The sequence below is a fragment of the Solanum verrucosum genome, unplaced genomic scaffold (assembly GCF_900185275.1).
Source record: "Solanum verrucosum unplaced genomic scaffold, falcon-dt-bn FXZP01000118.1, whole genome shotgun sequence".
NCBI lineage: Eukaryota > Viridiplantae > Streptophyta > Magnoliopsida > Solanales > Solanaceae > Solanum > Solanum verrucosum.
In genome coordinates, this window is record NW_026020568.1 from 656,691 (window position 1) to 675,471 (window position 18,781).

General features: G+C 39.5%; 1 pseudogene; it reads right to left on the reverse strand.

The window, feature by feature from the left end:
- Positions 1-17,223: 17,223 nt before the first annotated feature.
- On the reverse strand, positions 17,224-18,781 carry LOC125810446 (uncharacterized; annotated as a pseudogene).

Here is an 18,781-nt window from a genome sequence, read left to right on the forward strand (position 1 = left end):
GTCCTCTTAAAGGTTTTCGCGAGATGCATGGCCTAATACGTGAAGGTTCCCAAACTCATAATGTTTTTTGAGAAAAAAAAATTTGGGTGCTCCAGGCGCCAGATCCATTGGCTTATACACACGAAAAATAGATGCGGAAATGGGCGTGAAAAAATGGTATAAGTATACGTGGTGGTTCCCCAATTCAATGCGGAAGTCCTCATAAAGTTTTTTTAGAAAATTATTTTGGGTGCAAAGGGCGACGGATCCAGGGGCTAATACATATGTAAAATAGAGGAATTTGCGCGATAACTAAAGAAGGGCTGTAAATGCAGAAATGGGCGTGAAAAAAATGGTGTGAGTATATATTGTGGTTCCCCAACTCAATACGGAGGTCCTTATAAAGTTTTTTGATAAAACTTTGTTGGGTGCTCCGGGCTCCAGATCCATGGGCTAATACATGGAAAATTGAGAAATTTGCACGATTGCTGAAAAAGGGGCTGAAGATGCGGGAATGGATGTAAAAAATGGTGTGAGGATAAGTGATGGTTCTCCAACTCAATACCGAGGTCCTCATAAAGTTTTTTGAGAAATTCTTTTTGAGAGCTTTGGGCGCCAGATCGATTGGCTAATACACACGAAAAATAGAGAAATTTGCGCATTTGCTAAAAAAGGGGCTGTAGATGCGAAAATGTCCATTAAAAAAAGATGTGAGTATATGTGATGATTCCCCAACTCATTACGGAAGTTCTCATAAAGTTTTTTGATAATTTTTTTTGGGTGTTCTGGGCGCCAGATTAATGGGCTAATACACATGAAAAACAGAGGAATTTGCGCAATTGGTAAAAATGGGTTGTAGATGCGTAAATGGGCGTGAAAAAAATGGTGCGAGTATACGTGATGGTCCCCAACTCAATACGAAGGTCCTTATAAAGTTTCTTGAGAAAAAAAAATGGTGGTCCAGGCGCCAAATCCATGAGTTAATACACTAAAAAAATATGGGAATTTACACGATTGCTAAAAAATAGGGGTGTAGATGTGAAAATGGGGGAGAAAAAAATGGTGGGAGTATACGTGGTGGTTTACCAAACTCAGTATGGAAGTCTTCATAACATTTTGGATAAAAATATTTTTGGGGGATCCGGGCGCCATATCAATAGGCTAATACACACGAAAAATTGAGGAATTTACGGTATTGCTAAAAAGGGGCTGTTGATTGCTGATATGGCGTGAAACAATGGTATGAGTATACGTGATGGTTCCCCAAATCAATATGGAGGTCCTCATAAAGTTTTTTGATAAAAACATTTTAGGTGCTCCGGGCACCAGATCTATGGATATACACGAAAAATAGAGGAATTTGTGCGATTGCTAAAAAAAGAGTTGTAGATGCGGAAATGGGAGTGAAAAAAATGGTGTGAGTATATACGTGATGGTTCCCCAACTCAATACGGAAGACGTCATAAAGTTTTTTGAGAATAATTTTTTGGTTCCCCCGGGTGCCAGATCTATTGGCTTTAATAGACGAAAAGTCGAACAATTTATGCGATTGCTAAAAAGGGTTGTAGATGTGGAAATGTAGTGAAAAGTATGGTTCAATATACGTGGTGGTTCCCCAACTCAATATGAAAGTCCTTCTAAAGTATTTTGAGAAATTATTTTGGGTGCTTTGGGCGTTGTATCCATGGACTAATACACATAAAAAATAGAGGAATTTGGCGCGATAGATAAAAAAAGAGCAGTAGTGTGAAAATGGGTGTGAAAAAAATGTGTGAGTATACGTGATGGTTTCCAAACTAAATATGGAAATCCTTATTAAAAAAAATTAGAAAAAAAAATTTGGGTGCTCCGGGCGCTAGATCCATTGGCTAATATACACGAAAAATAGAGAAATTTGCTCGATTGCTAAAAAAGGGGATGTAGATACGATTATGGGGGTGAAAAAATAGTGTGAGTATACGTCGTGGTTTTCTAATTAAATACGGAGGTCCTCATAAAGTTTTTTGGGAAAAAACTTTTGGGTGCTCCGAGCGCCAGATCCATGCGCTAATATACACGGAAAATAGAGGAATTTGCGCGATTGCTAAATAAGGGGTTATAGATGCGGAAATGTGTGTGAAAAAAATTGTGTGAGTATACGTGTTAGTTCCCCAACTCAATACAACATCGTCATAGAGTTTTATGAGAAATTTTATTTGGGTGCTCTGGGCATGCTAGGTCCATGGCCTAATACACACGAAAAATAGAGAAATTTGCGCGATTGCTAAAAAAAGGGTTGCAGATGCGAAAATGGGCGTGAAAAACTGGTGTGAGTATAGGTGATGGTTCTGCAACTCAATACAGAGATCTTCACAAAGTTTTTTTGAGAAAAAAATTTGGGTGCTGTGGGCGTTAGATCAATGGCTAATATACACGAAAAATAGAGGACTTTGCGCGATTGCTAAAAAAGGGATTGTAGATACGAAAATGGGGGTGAAACAAATTGTGTGAGTATACGTCGTGGTTCCTAATTCAATATGGAGGTCCTCATAATGTTTTCTGGGAAAATTTTTTGTGTGCTCCAGGCTCCAGATCTATGGGCTAATAGACACGAAAAATAGAGGAATTTGCGCGATTACTAAATAAGGGGCTATAGATACGAAAATGTACATGAAAAAAATCATGTGAATATACGTGTTGGTTTCCAAACTAAATGCAGATGTGCTTATAAAGTTCTAAGAGAAAATTTTTTTAGGTGCTCTAGGCGACAGGTCCATGGGATAGTACACACGAAAAATAGAGGAATTTGCGCGATTGCTAAAAAATGGGTTGTAGATGTGGAAATCAGCGTAAAGCAATTATGTTAGTATACGTGATAGTTTCCCAACTCAATACGAAGGTCCTCATAAATTATTTTGAGAAAAATTGTTTGGGTGCTCCGGCGCCAGAATTATGGGTATACATACGAAAAATAGAGGAATTTGCGCGATTGTTAAAAAAAGGGTTGTAGATGCGGAAATGAACGTGAAAAAAATGGTGTAAGTATACGTGATGGTTCCCCAACTCAATAATGAGGTCGTCATAAGGGGGTTGTAGATGCGTAAATGGGCGTGAAAAAATGGTGTGAGTAAACGTGATGGTTCCTCAACTCAATACAGAGGTTGTCATAATGCTTTTTGAGAAAAAAAATTGGGTGCTCTAGGCGCCAGATCCATAGGCTAATACACACAAAATATAGAGGAATTTGCGCGATTGCTAAAAAATGGGTTGTAGATGTGGAAATGAGCGTAAAAAAATGGTGTAAGTATACATGATGATTTCCCAACTCAATATGAAGGTCCTCATAAAAATTTTTGAGAATTTTTTTTGGGTGCTCTAGGCGCTATAATTATGGGCTAATACATATGAAAAATAGAGGAATTTGCGCGATTGTTAAAAAATGGGTTGTTGATGCGAAAATGGGCGTGAGTATACGTGATGGTTCCCCCAACTCAAGAAGGAGGTCCTCATAAATTTTTTAAGAAAATACTTATGGGACCTCCAGGTGCCAGATTCATGGGCGAACAAACTCGAAAAAATAGAGAAATTTGCGCAATTGTTAAAAGGGGGTTGTAGATGCGTAAATGGGCCTGGAAAAATGGTGTGAGTAAACGTGGTGGTTCCCCAACTCAATACGGAGATCGACATAATGCTTTTTGAGAAAAAAAAATCCAGATCCATGGGTTAATACACACGAAAAATAGAGGAATTTGCGCGATTGCTAACAAAGGGGCTGTAGATATGGAAATGGTCGTGAAAATAATGTTGAATATACGTGGTGGTTCCCAAACTTAATACAGAGATCCTCATAATGGTTTTTGAGAAAAAAATTTGGGTGCTTCGTGCGCCCGAATTATTGGCTAATACACACGAAAAATAGAAAAATTTGCGGGATTTCTAATATGGGGGGTTGTAGATGCAATAATGGACGTGAAAAAAATGGTCTGAGTATACGTTATTGTTCCCCAACTCAATGTAGAGGTCCTCACATATACGAAAAATAGAGAAATTTACGTGATTGCTAAAAAAAAAGGTTGTAGTGTGGATATGGGCGTGAAAAAAATAGTGTGAGTATATGTGGTGGTTTTCCAACTCAATACGAAGGTTTTCATAAAGTTTTTTGAGAATTTTTTTTGGGTGGTAAGCGCTCCAGATACATGGACTAACACACACGAAATATAGAGGAATTTGCATGATTACTAAAAAAGAAGTTGTAGATGCGGAAATGGGCGTGAAAAAAATGGTGTGAGTATACTTTGTGGTTCCCCAACTAAATACAGAGGTCCTCATAAAATTTTTTGAGAAATAATTTTGGGTACTTCGGGCGCCCGAATTATGGTCTAATACACACGAAAAATAGAAGAATTTGTGGGATTTCTAAAAACGGGGGTTGTAGATGCGAAAATGGACGTAAAAAAAATGGTATGAGTATACGTTATTGTTTCCCAACTCAATACAGAGGTCCTCACAGATCCATAGGCTAATATACATAAAAAATAGACGAATTTGCTTGATTGCTAAAAAAAAGGCTGTAGTGCGGATATGGGCGTGAAAAAACTGGTGTGGGTATACATGGTGGTTTCCCAACTCAATACGGAGGTCCTCATAAAGTTTTATGAGAAAAAAAAATTGGGTGCTCCGGGTACCAGAATTATGGTCAAATACACATGAGAAATAGAGAAATTTGTGTGATTGCTAAAAAGGGGTTTTTGATGCAGAAATGGGGGTGAAAAAAATGGTGTGATTATACATGATGGTTTCCCAAATCAATACGAAGGTCCTCATAAAGTTTTTTTTTTTAAAAAAAATTGGATGCTCCGGGCACCAGATCAATCGGCAAATACACACGAAAATAGAGAAATTTGTGCAATTGCTAATAACGGGGATGTTGATACAGAAATGGGCGTGAAAGAAATGGTTTGAGTATATGTTACGATTCCCCAAGTCAATACAGACGTCCTTATAAAGTTTTTTTACTAAAAAATTTTGGGTGCTCTGGACACCAGATCCATAGGCTATACACGAAAAATAGAGGAATTTGCGCAATTACTAAAGATTGGGCTGTAGATGCGAAAATAGAGTGAAAAGTATGGATAAGTGTAAGTGGTGGTTCCCCAACTCAATATGGAGGTCTCATAAAGTATTTTGAGAAAAAAAAAATTGGGTGCTTCCGGCGCCAGATCCATGGACTAAAACACACAAAAAATAGAGGAATTTGCGCAATTGCTATAAAGGGTGCTATAAATGCGAAAATTGACGTGAAAAAAATAGTGTGAGTATACGTGATGGTGTCCAAATTCAATACGGAGGTCCTCATAAAGGTTTTTGAGAAAAAACTTTTTGGGTGCTCAAGGCGCCAGATCCATGGGCTAATACACATGAAAAATAGTGAAATTTGCGCGATTGCTAAAAAATGGGTTGTAGTACGGAAATGGGAGTGTAAAACATGGTATGAGTATACGTGGTGGTTCCCAACTTAATACGGAGGTCTTCATAATATTTTTTGAGAAAAAAATTGGGTCATTCTGGCAGTAAAATTGTGGGCTAATACACACGAAAAATAGAGGAATCTGCGTGATTGCTAAAAAAGGGGATGTAGATGCAAAAATATGCGTGAAAAAATTGTGTGAGTTTACGTGAGGGTTCCCCAAATCATTATGGAGGTACTCACAAAGTTGTTTGACAAATTTTTTTTTTGGTGCTTTGGGCGCCAAATCCATGGGCTAATACACATGAAAAATAGAAGAATTGCGCGATTGCTAAATAATTGGCTTGTAGTGCATAATAGGCGTGAAAAAAATGGTGTGACTATACGTGGTGATTTCCCAACTCAATACGGAGGTCCTCACAAAGTTTATTGAGAAATTTTTTTTGGTTTCCCCGGGCGCCAAAATTATGGGCGAATACATACGAAAAATAAAGGAATTTGCGTGATTGCTAAAAAAAGGGTTGTTGATGCGGAAATGAGCGTGAAAAAAATGGTGTGAGTATACGTGATGATTACCCAACTCAATACGGAGGTCCTTATAATGTTTTTTGAGAAAAAAATTGGGGTGCTTCGGGCGCCATATCCATGGGCTGGAATTGCAGGATATCTAAAATAGGGGTTGTAGATGCGAAAATGGACGTGAAAAAATAGTGTGAGTATACGTGATGGTTCACAAACTCAATACGGAAGTACTCATAAAGTTGTTTGATAAAAAAAATTTGGGTACTCAAAGTGCCAGTTCCATGGACTAGTACACACGAAAAAGAGAGGAATTTGTGAGATTGCTAAAAAAATGGGGTTGTAGATGCGAAAATGGACGTGAAAAAATGGTGTGAGTATATGTGATGGTTCCCAAACTCAATACGGAAGTCCTCATAAAATTTTTTGAGAAAAAATATTTTTGGGTGCTCACGACACCATATCCATGGGCTAACATACGAAAATAGAGGAATTTGCACGATTGCTAAAATAAGGGTTGTAATGCAAAAAAAAATGTGAAAAAAATGGTGTGAGTATACTGGTGGTACCCCAACTCAAAACGGAGGTTCTTATAAAGTTTTTTGACAAAAAAAATGTTGGTGCTCTGGGTGCCAGATCAATGGGCTTATACACACATAAAATAGAGAAATTTGTGTGATTGTTATAAAAGGGGGTGTAGATGCGAAACTGGGCGTGAAAAAAATGGTGTGAGTATACGTGATGGTTCCCAACACAATAATGGAGGTTCTCATAAAGTTTCTTGAGAAAAAAAAATTTGGGTACTCTGGGCGCTAAATCCATAGGCTTATACATACGAAAAATAGAGAAATTTACGCGATTGCTAAAAAAGGGTTGTAGATGCGGAAATGGCGTTAAAAAAAATGGGTCAGTACACGTGGTGGTTCCCCAGCTAAATACGGAGGTCCTCATAATGTTTTTTGAGAAAAATATATAAGGTGCTTCGGGCGCTTGATCCATGGACTAATATACACGAAAAGTAGAGGAATTTGCGTGATTGTTAAAAATGGGGTTCTAGATGCGAAAATGGACGTGAAAAAAAGGTGTGAGTATGTGTGATGGTTTCCAAACTCAATACGAAGGTCCTCATAAAGTTTTTCAGATTTTTTTTGGATACTCAAGGTGCCAAATCCATTGACTAATACAAACGAATAATAGAGGAATTTGCGTGATTGCTAAAAAAAATGGTTGTAGTGTGAAAATGGGCTTGAAAAAAATGGTGTGAGTAAACATGGTGGTTCTCCGACTTAATACATCGGTCATCAAAAAGTTTTTTGAGAAAAAAATTTGGGTGCTCCGGGCGCCAGATTCGTGGGCTAATACTCACAAAAAATATAGGAACTGCCAGATTACAAAAAAAAATGTTGAAGATGCGGAAATGGGCGTGAAAAAAATGGTGTGAGTATACATGGTGGTTCCCCAACTAGATACGGAGGTACTCATAAAGTGTTTTGAGAATTTTTTTTTGGGTGATTCGGGCGCTATATTCATGGGCTAATACACACGAAAAATAGAGGAATTTGCGCGATTGCTAAAAATAAGGTTGTAGATGCGGAAATGGGTGTGAAACAAATGGTGTGGGTATATGTGGTGGTTCCCCAACTCAATACGGAGGTCCTCTTTAAGTTTTTTGAGAAAAGTATTTAAAGGTAGTCCGGGTGCTAGATATCTACATGGCCTAATATATACGAAAATATATTAATTTGTGCGATTGCTAAAAAAGGGCTGTAGAAGCGAAAATGGGTGTAAAAAAAAGATGTGAGTATTCGTGATGGTTTCCCAACTTAATACGGAAGTCCTCATAAAAAGATTGAGAAATTGTTTTTGTGTGCTCCAGGGCACCAGATCTATGGGCTAATACATACGAAAAATAGAGAAATTTGCGCGATTGCTAAAAAAAGGGTTATAGATGTGGAAATGCGCGTAAAAAAATAGTGTGAGTATACGTGGTAGTTCCCCAACTCAATACAGAGGTGGTCATAAATTTTTTTGAGAACAAAATTTTGGGTGCTCCGAGCGCCAGATCAATGGGCTAATACTCACAAAAAATAAAGAAATTTGCGTGATTACTAAAAAAAGTGTTGTAGATGCAGAAATGGCGTGAATAAAATGGTGTGAGTATACGTGATGGTTCTCAACTCAATACGGAGGTCTTCATAAATTGTTTTGAGACAAAAAAATTTAGGTGCTCCAGGTGCTATATCCATTAGCTAATACACACGAAAAATAAAGAAATTTGCCAAATTACTAAGAAAGTTGTTGTAAATGCGGAAATGGGCATGATTAAAATGGTGTGAGTATACGTGGTGGTTCTCCAACTCAATATGAAGGTCCTCATAAAGTGTTTTGAGAAAAGAAATCTGGGTGATTCGGGAGCCAGATCCGTGGGCTAATACACACGAAAAATATAGAAATTTGTGCGATTACTAAAAAGGGGTTATCGATGCGGAAATAAGCGTGAAAAAAATGGTGTGAGTTTACGTGGTGGGCCCCAACTCACTATGGATGTCCTCATAAAGTTTTTTGAGAAAAAAATGTTGGGTTCTCCGGCGCCAGATCTATGAGCTAATACACACAAAAAATAGAAGAATTTGCGTGATTGATACAAAGGGGTAGTAGATGCGAAAAGGGGCTTGAAACAAATGGTGTGAGTATACGTGATGGTTCCCAAACTAAATACAGAGGTCCTCATAATTTTTTTGAGAAAATAGTTTTAGGTGCTCTGGGTGCCAGATCCATGAGATTATATACACGAAAAATAGAGAAATTTGTGCATTTGCTAAAGAAGGGATAGTAGATGTGGAAATGGGCATGAAAAAAAATGGTGTGAGTATATGTGGTGGTTCCCTAACTAAATACAGAGGTCCTCATAAAGATTTTTGAGAAAAAAAATTGGATGCTCTAAGCGCAAGATCCATAGGCAAATATACACACGAAAAATAGAGGAATTTGTGCGATTGTTAAAAAAGGGGATGTAAATGCGGAAATTGCGTGAAAAAAATAGTGTGAGTATACGTGACGGTTCCCCAACTCAATACAGAGGTGCTCATAAAATTTTTTGAGAAATTTTTTTAGGTGCTTCATGCGCCAGATCCATAAGCTATTACACACGAAAAATAATAGAATTTGCGCAACAACTATAAAAGGGGTTGTAGATGCGGAAATGGGGGTGAAAAAAATGGTGTGCGTATACGTGGTGGTTCCTCAACTCAATACAGAGGTCCTCATAAATTTTTTTGCGTGATCTGGGCGCCAGATCTATGGGCTAATACACACGATAAAAAGATAAATTTACTCGGTTGCTAAAAAAGGGGTGAAAATACGAAAATGAGCGTAAAAAAATTGTGTGAGTATACGTGGTGGTCCCCAACTCATTATGGAGGTCCATAAAAAGTTTTTTGTGAAATTTTTTATAGGTGCTCTGGGCACCAGATCCATGAGCTAATATTAACACACGAAAAATAAAAGAATTTGCGCAATTGCTTAAAAAGAGTTGAAGATGCGGAAATTGGCTTGAAAGAAATGATATGAATATACGTTGTGGTTCCCCAACTCAATACGGTGGTCCTCATAAAGTTTTTTGAGAAAAAATATTTGGGTGCTCCGAGTGCTAGATCAATGGGCTAAACACACGAAAAATTATGGAATTAGCGCGATTGCTAAAAAAGGGGTTGTAGATGCGGAAATGGGCGTGAAAAAAATGGTGTGAGTATACGTGGTGGTTCCCCAACTCAGTAAGGATGTTTTCATAAAGTTTTTTGAGAAAAAAAAATTATGTGCTCTAAGCACCAGATCTAGGGGAAAATCCACACAAAATATAGAAGAATTTGTGTGATTTCTAAAAAAGGGGTTGTAGATGAGGAAATGGATGTGAAAAAAAATAGTTTGAGTAAACGTGCTGGTTCCCAAGTCAATACGGATGTCGTCATTAAGTTTTTTGAGAAAAAAATTTTGGGTGCTTCGGGCGCCAGATCCATTGCTAATACACACGAAAAATTGATCAACCTGCGCGATTGCTAAAAAAAGAGTTGTAGATGCGTAAATTGGAGTGAAAAAAAATTGTGTGAATATATGTGGTGGTTCTCCAACTCAATACAGAGGTCTTCATAAAGTTTTTTGAGAAAAAACATTTCGGTGCTCCGAAAACCAGATCCATGGGCTAATACCCACGAAAAATAGAGGAATTTGTGCGATTGCTAAAAAAAGGGTTGTTGATGCGGAAATGGGTGTGAAAAAAATAATGTGACTATATGTGGTGGTTTCCCAACTCAATAAAGAGGTCCTCATAAAGTTTTTTAAGAAAAAAATTTGGATGCTCCGGGCGCCAAATCTGTGGTATACACACGAAAAATAGAGGAAGTGTGATTGCTAAAAAAGGGGTTGTAGAAGTGGAAATGTGCATGAAAAAAATTGTGTGAGTATACGTGGTGATTCTGTAACTCAATACAGAGTTCCTCATAAATTTTTTTGAGAAAAAACTATGGGTGCTTCGAGCGCCAGATCCATGGTATACACACGAAAAATAGAGGAAGCACGATTGCTAAAAAAAGGGTTGTAGATGCGGAAATGGGCGTGAGATAAATTGTGTGAGTATTCGCGATGGTTCCCCAACTCAATACGGAGGTCGTCATAAAGTTTTTTGAGAATTTTTTTTTGGGTGCTCCGTGCGCTAGATTCATGGATTAACACACGAAAAATAGTGGAATTTGCGCGATTGCTAAAAAAGGGTTGTAGATGTGGTAATGGACGTGAGAAAAATGGTGTGAATATTCATGATGGTCCCTAACTCAATACAGAGGTCCTTATAAATTTTTTTGAATTTTTTTTGGGTGCTCTGAGCATAAATCTATGGGTTAATACACGCGAAAAATTAAGGAATTTGTGTGAATGACTACTACTAACTCAAGCTACCCTTTAAATACATCTTACAATGCTAAGTCAAGCTACCCTTAGGAGAGTATAGATCCTCAATCCTAAGCTACCCTTAGGAGGTATAAGCCTTCAATCCTATGCTACCATGAAACGGTCTTGTCTTACCAAGTCAAGCTATACATGAAGGGATCATATATCACAACTTCAAGCTATTCTAGTTTAACAATGCTTTGATTCATTTTAGGTGATTAGATTTTCAACCTAGAATCATTCTATGTGAGAGAACCTTGGATCTCCTAGCATATTTATGCCTCAGTGTGTAAATGAGTAACAATACACAACAAGATCACATCATATTAGCTTTACCCCTCAAAGCCCTAACATTGATAACTACAAGCCTTATTCTCAAGCTTTACTTCGTACTACCATCATTATACCTAGATTTCAAGGTATTCTAATCACATCCTTCATTAATAGGTAATTCTAGTCATAATTGATCGTAAAGGTTCAAATTCAACTTTAATAGTTATGATCCTTCATATTCAATAAAGTTTAGTTCAACTCATGTCTATATGTTCCTAACTTTGAACAGCTACGACACATGACATTGATTTTAGAAGATCAATTCTAATCCTTCAATTTCACCTTTCATGGCATAAACCCACACAATATCAAATACATCAATCAGACTAGGGTTAACTATAGAAATCACATAAATTTATCATAATATCATAATTCAATTCTAATTCAATCATATTAAGTATTATCCACTAGATTGGAATCATACTTAAACACTACCCACAATGTAGGAAGAAATCCTAGCTAGAATTGGGTTTTGACTTCACAATTGGGGGAAAACCTTGGGGGTCTATGGGTGGAAGAACCCATAGATGAACAAGCTAACATAACTTAATTCAAAGCCCTCACCAAGTTTGAAACAATGGAGGAAAATCTTGCCTACTTCCTTCTCTTCTTCTTCTTCTTCACTTCTAGAGAGAGAATTATTTAAAGAGAATTGGGGGTCTTGAAAGAATGAATTAATTCACTTAGTTTAGGGGTCTATTAGGCTTATATAGGTGGTTTAATAACTAACTAACCGGCCTTACTTAACCCCTAACTAATTATCAATTAACCCTTAAGCCCCTAACTTAAAACAACTTTACTTAAAAATTTCCCCACCCATGAGACCACACCCACGGACTGTACTGGTTACTCGTGGGTGAGGGTCTGGGGCTAAAATTTGCAGGGACATTCAGGCCTTTACATTGGTGGTCCTTGGGGGGTCGTACCTTGACGCCCTAACCCTAACACCCTCACTCTAAGTACGAGAATCATTTGTCTGATTTTTAACCCTCATACCAAACTCCAAAACCCTAACACAAGGCTCTAGAACTCTCTAGTTTAGTTCACTAGTTTCCGGGTATAACAAGATGCAGAAATGGGAATGAAAACAATGGTGTGAGTAAACGTGATGGTTCCCCAACTCAATAGGGACGTCCTCATAATTTTTTTGATAAAATATTTGGGTGCTCTGGGCTTCAGATCCATGTGCTAATACACACGAAAAATAGAGGAATTTCCGCAATTGCTAAAAAGGGGATGTAGATGCAGAAATGGGCGTGAAAAAAATAGTGTGAGTATACATGATGGTTCCCTAAGTCAATACGGAGGTCCTCATAAAGCTTTTTGAGAAAAAAAATTTGGGTGCTCCTGGTGCTAGATCCATGGGCTAATACACATGAAAAATAGAGGAATTTGCACGATTGCTAAAAAAAGGGGTTGTAGATGCAGAAATGGGATTGAAAAAAATGGTGTGGGTATACGTGGTGGTTCCCCAACTCAATACAGTGATCCTCATAAAGTTTTTTGAGAAAAAAATATTGGTGCTCCGGGCGCTAGATCCATGGGCTAACACACACGAAAAATATGGGAGTTTGCGGGATTGCCAAAAAAGGGGCTATAAATGCAAAAATGGGAGTGCAAAACATGATGTGAGTATACGTGGTGGTTCCACAACTCAGTACTGAGGTCCTTATTAAGTTTTTTGAGAAAACATTTTTGGATGCTCCGGGCGCCAGATCCATGGACTGTAGATGTGGAAATGGGCGTTAAAAAAATGGTGTGAGTATACATGATGATTCCCCAACTTAAATACGGAGGTTCTCATTAACTTTATTAAGACAAAAAGTTTGGGTGCTCCAAGTGCAAGATGGGCTAATAAACATAAAAAATAAAGGAATTTCAGCGAATTCTAAAAAAGGGCCAGTAGATGTGGAAATGGGCATGACAAAAATGGTGTGTGTATACGTGGTGGTTCCCCAACTCAATAGAGAGGTCCTCATAAAATTTTTTGAGAAAAAAATTTGGTTGCTTCAGGCGCCAGATCCATGGGCTAATAACACGAAAAATAGAGGAATTTGCACGATTGCTAAAAAAAGGGTTGTAGATGCGGAAATGGGCGTGAAAAAATGGTATCAGTATACATGGTGGTTCCCTAACTCAATACGGAGGTCCTTGTTAGGTTTTTTGAGAAAAAAAAAATTGGTTGCTCCGGGTGCCAGATATATGGGCTAATACACACAAAAATAAAGGAATTTGCATGATTGCTAAAAAAAGGGTTGTAGATGCGGAAATGGGCGTGAAAAAAATTGTGTGAGTATACATGATGGTTTCTAAACTCAATAAAAAGGTTCTAATAAGGTTTTTTGATAAAAAAAAAATGTTGGCTGCTCCGAGTGCTAGATCCATTGGCTAATATATATGAAAAATATAGAAATTTGGGGGATTGCCAAAAAAGGGGTTGAAGATGCAAAATGGGCGTCAAAATCATGGTGTGAGTATACGTGATGGTTCCACAACTCAATACGAAGGTGCTCATAAAGTTTTTCGAGAAAACATATTTGGGTGCTCCGGACGCTAGATCCATGGGCTATATACACAAAAAATAGAGAATTTGTGAAATTGCAAAAAGGGTTGTATAAGTGGAAACGGGCGTTAAAAAAATGGTGTGAGTATACATGATGGTTCCCAAACTCAATACGGAGGTACTCATTAACTTTTGAAAACAAAAAGTTTGGGTGCTCCGAGTGCAAGATCCATAAGCTAATACACATGAAAAATAAAGGAATTTAAAAAAAAAAAGGATGTAGATGCGGAAATGGGCGTGAAACTAATGGTGTGAGTGTACGTGGTGGTTCCCCAACTCAATAGAGAGGTCCTCATAAAGTTATTTGAGCAAAAAAACTGGTTGCTCCGGGCGCCAGATCCATGGGTTAATACACACGAAAAATGGAGAAATTTGCACGATTGCTAAAATGGGGTTGTAGATGCAGAAATGGGAGTGAAAAAAGTGTATCAGTATACGTAGTGGTTTCCTAACTCAATACAAAGGTCCTCATTAGGTTTTTTGAGAGAGAAAAAATTGGGTGCTCTGAGCGCCAGATTCCTCGGCTATTAACACACGAAAAAAGAAGAATTTGCGCTATCCCTAAAATATGGGTTGTATGAGAGGAAATGGGCGTCCAAAAAATGGCGTCAGTATATGTGATGGTTGCCCGACACAATACAGAGGCTCTCATAATGTTTTTTAAGAAAAAATTGTTGGGTGCTCCAGACGCCAGATCCATGGGCTTAACAAACGAAAAATAAAGAAATTTGCGCGATTGCTAAAAAGGGGCACTAGATACGGAAATGGGCATGAAAAAAATGGTGTGAGTATACGTGATGGTTACCCAACTCAACACGGAGATCCTCATAAAGTTTTTTGAGAAAATTGTTTTAGGAGCTCAGGACGCAAGATTTATAGGCTAATACACACGAAAAATAGAGGAATTTGCACGATTGCTAAAGAAGAATGGGCGAAAAAAATGGTGTGAGTATACATGGTTGCTCTCCAACTCAATACGGAGGTCCTCATAAAGTTTTTTGAGAAAAAACTTTTTGGGTGCTTCGGGCGCCAGATTCATATGCTTATACACACGAAAAATAAAAGAATTTGTGTGATTGCTAAAATAGGGGTTTTAGATGTGGAAATGGTATGAAAAAATGTTGTGAGTATATGTGATGGTTCCCCAACACAATACGGAGGTCCTCATAAAGTTTTTTTGTGAAAACAAATTTGGGAGCTCCGAGCGCCAAATCCATGCCACATACGAAAAATAATGGAATTTGAGCGATTTCTAAAAAAGGGGTTGTAGATGCGGAAATAGGCGTGAAAAAAATTACGTGAGTATACGTGGTGGTTCCCCAACTCAATACAGAGGTCCTCATAAAGTTTTTTAGATAAAAATTTTAGGTGCTCCGGACACAAGATCCATGGGCTAAAAAAGGGTCTGTAGATGCTAAAATAATGAAAAAATAGTGTGAGTATACGTGATGAACCATAACTCAATACGGAGGTCCTCATAAAAAAATTTAAAAAAACTTTAGGTGCTCCGGGAGCCAGATCCATGGACATTCACGATAAATAAAGGAATTTGTGCGATTGCTAAAAAAAAATGTAGATGAGAAAATTGGCGTGAAATAAATGGTATGGACACGTTATGGTTCCCCAACTCAATACAGAGGTTCTCATAAAGTTTTTTTGAGAAAAAAAATTTGGGTGCTTAGGCCACCAGATCCATGGGCTAATTACACACAAAAAATCGAGGCAGTTGCGCGATTGCTAAAGAGGTGTGTCGTGCCCAAAGGACCCCCCCCCCATCCTTAAGGCGTCGTGCCCAGAGGGCCCCACCCCACCCCTCCATCCCCGGGGTGCCGTGCCCCGATGACCATGCCCCAAGGACCCCAACCCTACCCCACCACCGAACCCCGGGGCGTCGTACCCCGAGGAACCCCCCATCCCCCGTGCGCTATGCCCCGAGGACCCCCACCTTACCCCACCACTCACCCCGGGGTGTCGTGCCTCGAGGAACCCCCCACCCCCGGGACGTCGTGCCCCGAGGAACCCCACCCCTCCCCTCCCCGGGGTGCCGTGCCCCGATGACCATGCCCCAAGGACCCCAACCCTACCCCACCACCGAACCCCGGGGCGTCGTACCCCGAGGAACCCCCCATCCCCCGTGCGCTATGCCCCGAGGACCCCCACCTTACCCCACCACTCACCCCGGGGTGTCGTGCCTCGAGGAACCCCCCACCCCCGGGACGTTGTGCCCCGAGGAACCCCACCCCTCCCCTCTTCCATCCCCAGGGAGCCATGCCCCGATGACCCCACCACCCATACCCGGGGTGCCATGCCCCGAAGAACACCACCCTCACCTCTGGGGAGCCGTGCCCCAAGGAACCCCACCCCTCCCCTCCCCATCCCCGGGGACCCGTGCCCCGATGACCTTACCCTCAATCATCGGGGTGCCATGCCCCAAAGAACCCCACCCCCATCCCTGGGGGGCCAAGCCCCGAAAACCCCCCTCTCCCATCCCTGAGGGGCCGTTGCTCGAGGAACCACTCCCCACCCCCAAGCCCCGGAGAGCCATTCCCCGAGGACCCCCCATCCTAGGGGCGCGGCACCCCGAGGACCCCTCTCTCATATCCCAAGTGTGACATGCCCCGAGGACCCCTCTCTCATATCCCCAGTGTGACATGCCCAGAGGACCCCCCCCCCGAAGAACCCCACCCCACCCCCCATCCCCGAGGGGTCAAGCCCCGAGAAACCCCACTCTCTCATCCCTGTGGGGCTGTTGCCCAAGGAACCCCTCCCCACCCCCATCCCAGGGAGCCATTCCCCGAGGACCCCCCCCCCCCCATCCCTGGGGCGCGGCACCCCGAGGACCAACCTCCCTTATCCCCGGAGCGACATGCCCAGAGCACCCCTCTATCCCCGAGGACCCTCCCCCAATCCCCAAGGGAGGCATTCCCTGATGACCCCACCCCCCCATCCCCGGGGTGCCATGCCCCCAAGGACCCCCACCCCCTTCCCTGCCCCCTACCCCAAATGTATTTTGTATTCAATTTGTTAAAATAAACTAACTAATGAACTGTTTAACTTAATGTTTATACTCTAATACAAAATGCCTATTAAAAATAACAAAATACAAGCATTCATAGAAATTAAACAAAAGTATTATATCTATTCTACTGTTTCTTCTTGTTTTTAGGTTAAAAAGAATAAAATACAAGTATTCAAAAAATCAAACAAGAGTTAACATATATCTTTAATGTTTCTTCTTGTTCCTCCTATTATAAAGAATAAAATGCAAGTATTCAAAAAATCAACAAGAGTAGCCCTTCTTGTCTTTGTATTTTGTGTAAATCTTCGAAGTATTAGTTTTTTTCATTGTAAAGCTTCACTTGAAAACTATATAGGTTTTTCATAAAGTATATCTAAGTATTCAAAGTTAGAATTAATCAAAACAAAAATAACTAAATACAATCTAATAATCAAGAGGAGAGAAAGAATGTGTTTGGGCCATTCGGGCTTTAACTGCTTCTGCCCAGAAATATTGGGCCAGTTCTATTTCCATTTTCAGTTTCTTTTGAAAAGCTTCTGCTGGTTTGAGCCTCTTTTCAGTTGTAACTGATATGGATCAAGCAAATTATTGAAGAACTAACCAAAATCCTACTCCCCATTGACTTCATTGAGAGTTTAGACGCACGTGAAGATTCAAGTAGCTGCACATGTATATCTGTCATATGAAAATCAGATTATCAACTGCTTCATAAAACAACAAAAAAGATATAGATTGCTCAATTGTAACTTTTTTATCATCATTGTCTAGTCCAACTTCCTTCAGAAAAAAGCCCATGTTGATCACCTTCCTCTGTGCTTTGATGCACTTCTTATGATCATGCAAAAATTGTTCTTCAGCAATAGAAGTTGGAGTATTTGCTGCTGCAGCAGCACTCAATTTCCTATCAAGTCCCTTCCCCCTGCTTTGTTGATGGCTTGCTTGCGTTTGTAAGATCAGTGAGAGCTTTCCTGCCACTCTGTCAGGTACTTCAGCAAAATTGTCTTTTGTCCCAGCACTAAATTTGTTTTTGGTGGCATTAAGATCTTTCCCAATGGAAATAACACTGGTGGAATTTTTCTTTGATGACTGAAGAGAAGAGGGCTTTGCTGAGTTTGGTATGTCATTAAGTGCTTTTCTTCCGCCAAGTCTTCCTCCTTTCTTCAGGGTTTTGGATATATCATTCTTTCCAAACAAAGAAGCACCTGTGAAAAATAAATTTTAGTGAACCAACAGAAGAATATCATATTCTCTCAGGATTATGTAATGAGGTTTCAACCATCAAAATGTATATTGATATTCTGACTGATCCTGAAGCACAGCCATGTCGTGTCCCAACAGAATTTGGATATGATCCTGCACCATGTAAATGAGGTTATAACATGAAATGAGAGCAAAACATGATTGATCACATACAGAAAGTACAAGCCAAAACAACAAAGAATTGAGTGATGTAAGCATCAAAGAATTTTATGTTGCATTTCGACTCAGTGTGTCTATATTCTTTATTCAATCACTTAGAATAACATCTGCAGTGGTAGCAAGAAACAGATTTATCAAAGATCAAAATGGCTTAGTAATAGCTTTCCAAGATGAGCAGTTCAAATTCTGCTGGAAAAAAGAAAAAGATTCTCTATAATGTGACACCAACAATTGACATCTTCAAGAGGACAACTAACTACAAGAGGACAACTAACTACAGATACAACACTATTAAAGACAGTGTTTTTGCTTAAAATACCCAGATCATCTAGTTTTGCAACAAAGAAAAGAACATTATATACAAGAATCAAAGCTTAAATAACATGACTTTATCCATGTACTATGAGTTTGTGAAATATATTTGATAGAATGATTCAATGTATAAACTCTATACCATTTACTTTGCAGTAATAGCCAGAAACATAACTATCAATCCCGAAAAGAGGGTAAGAAGAAGATGGCCAAATATAACGCCAAACAGGGAGTCGTTTGGCCATAACAT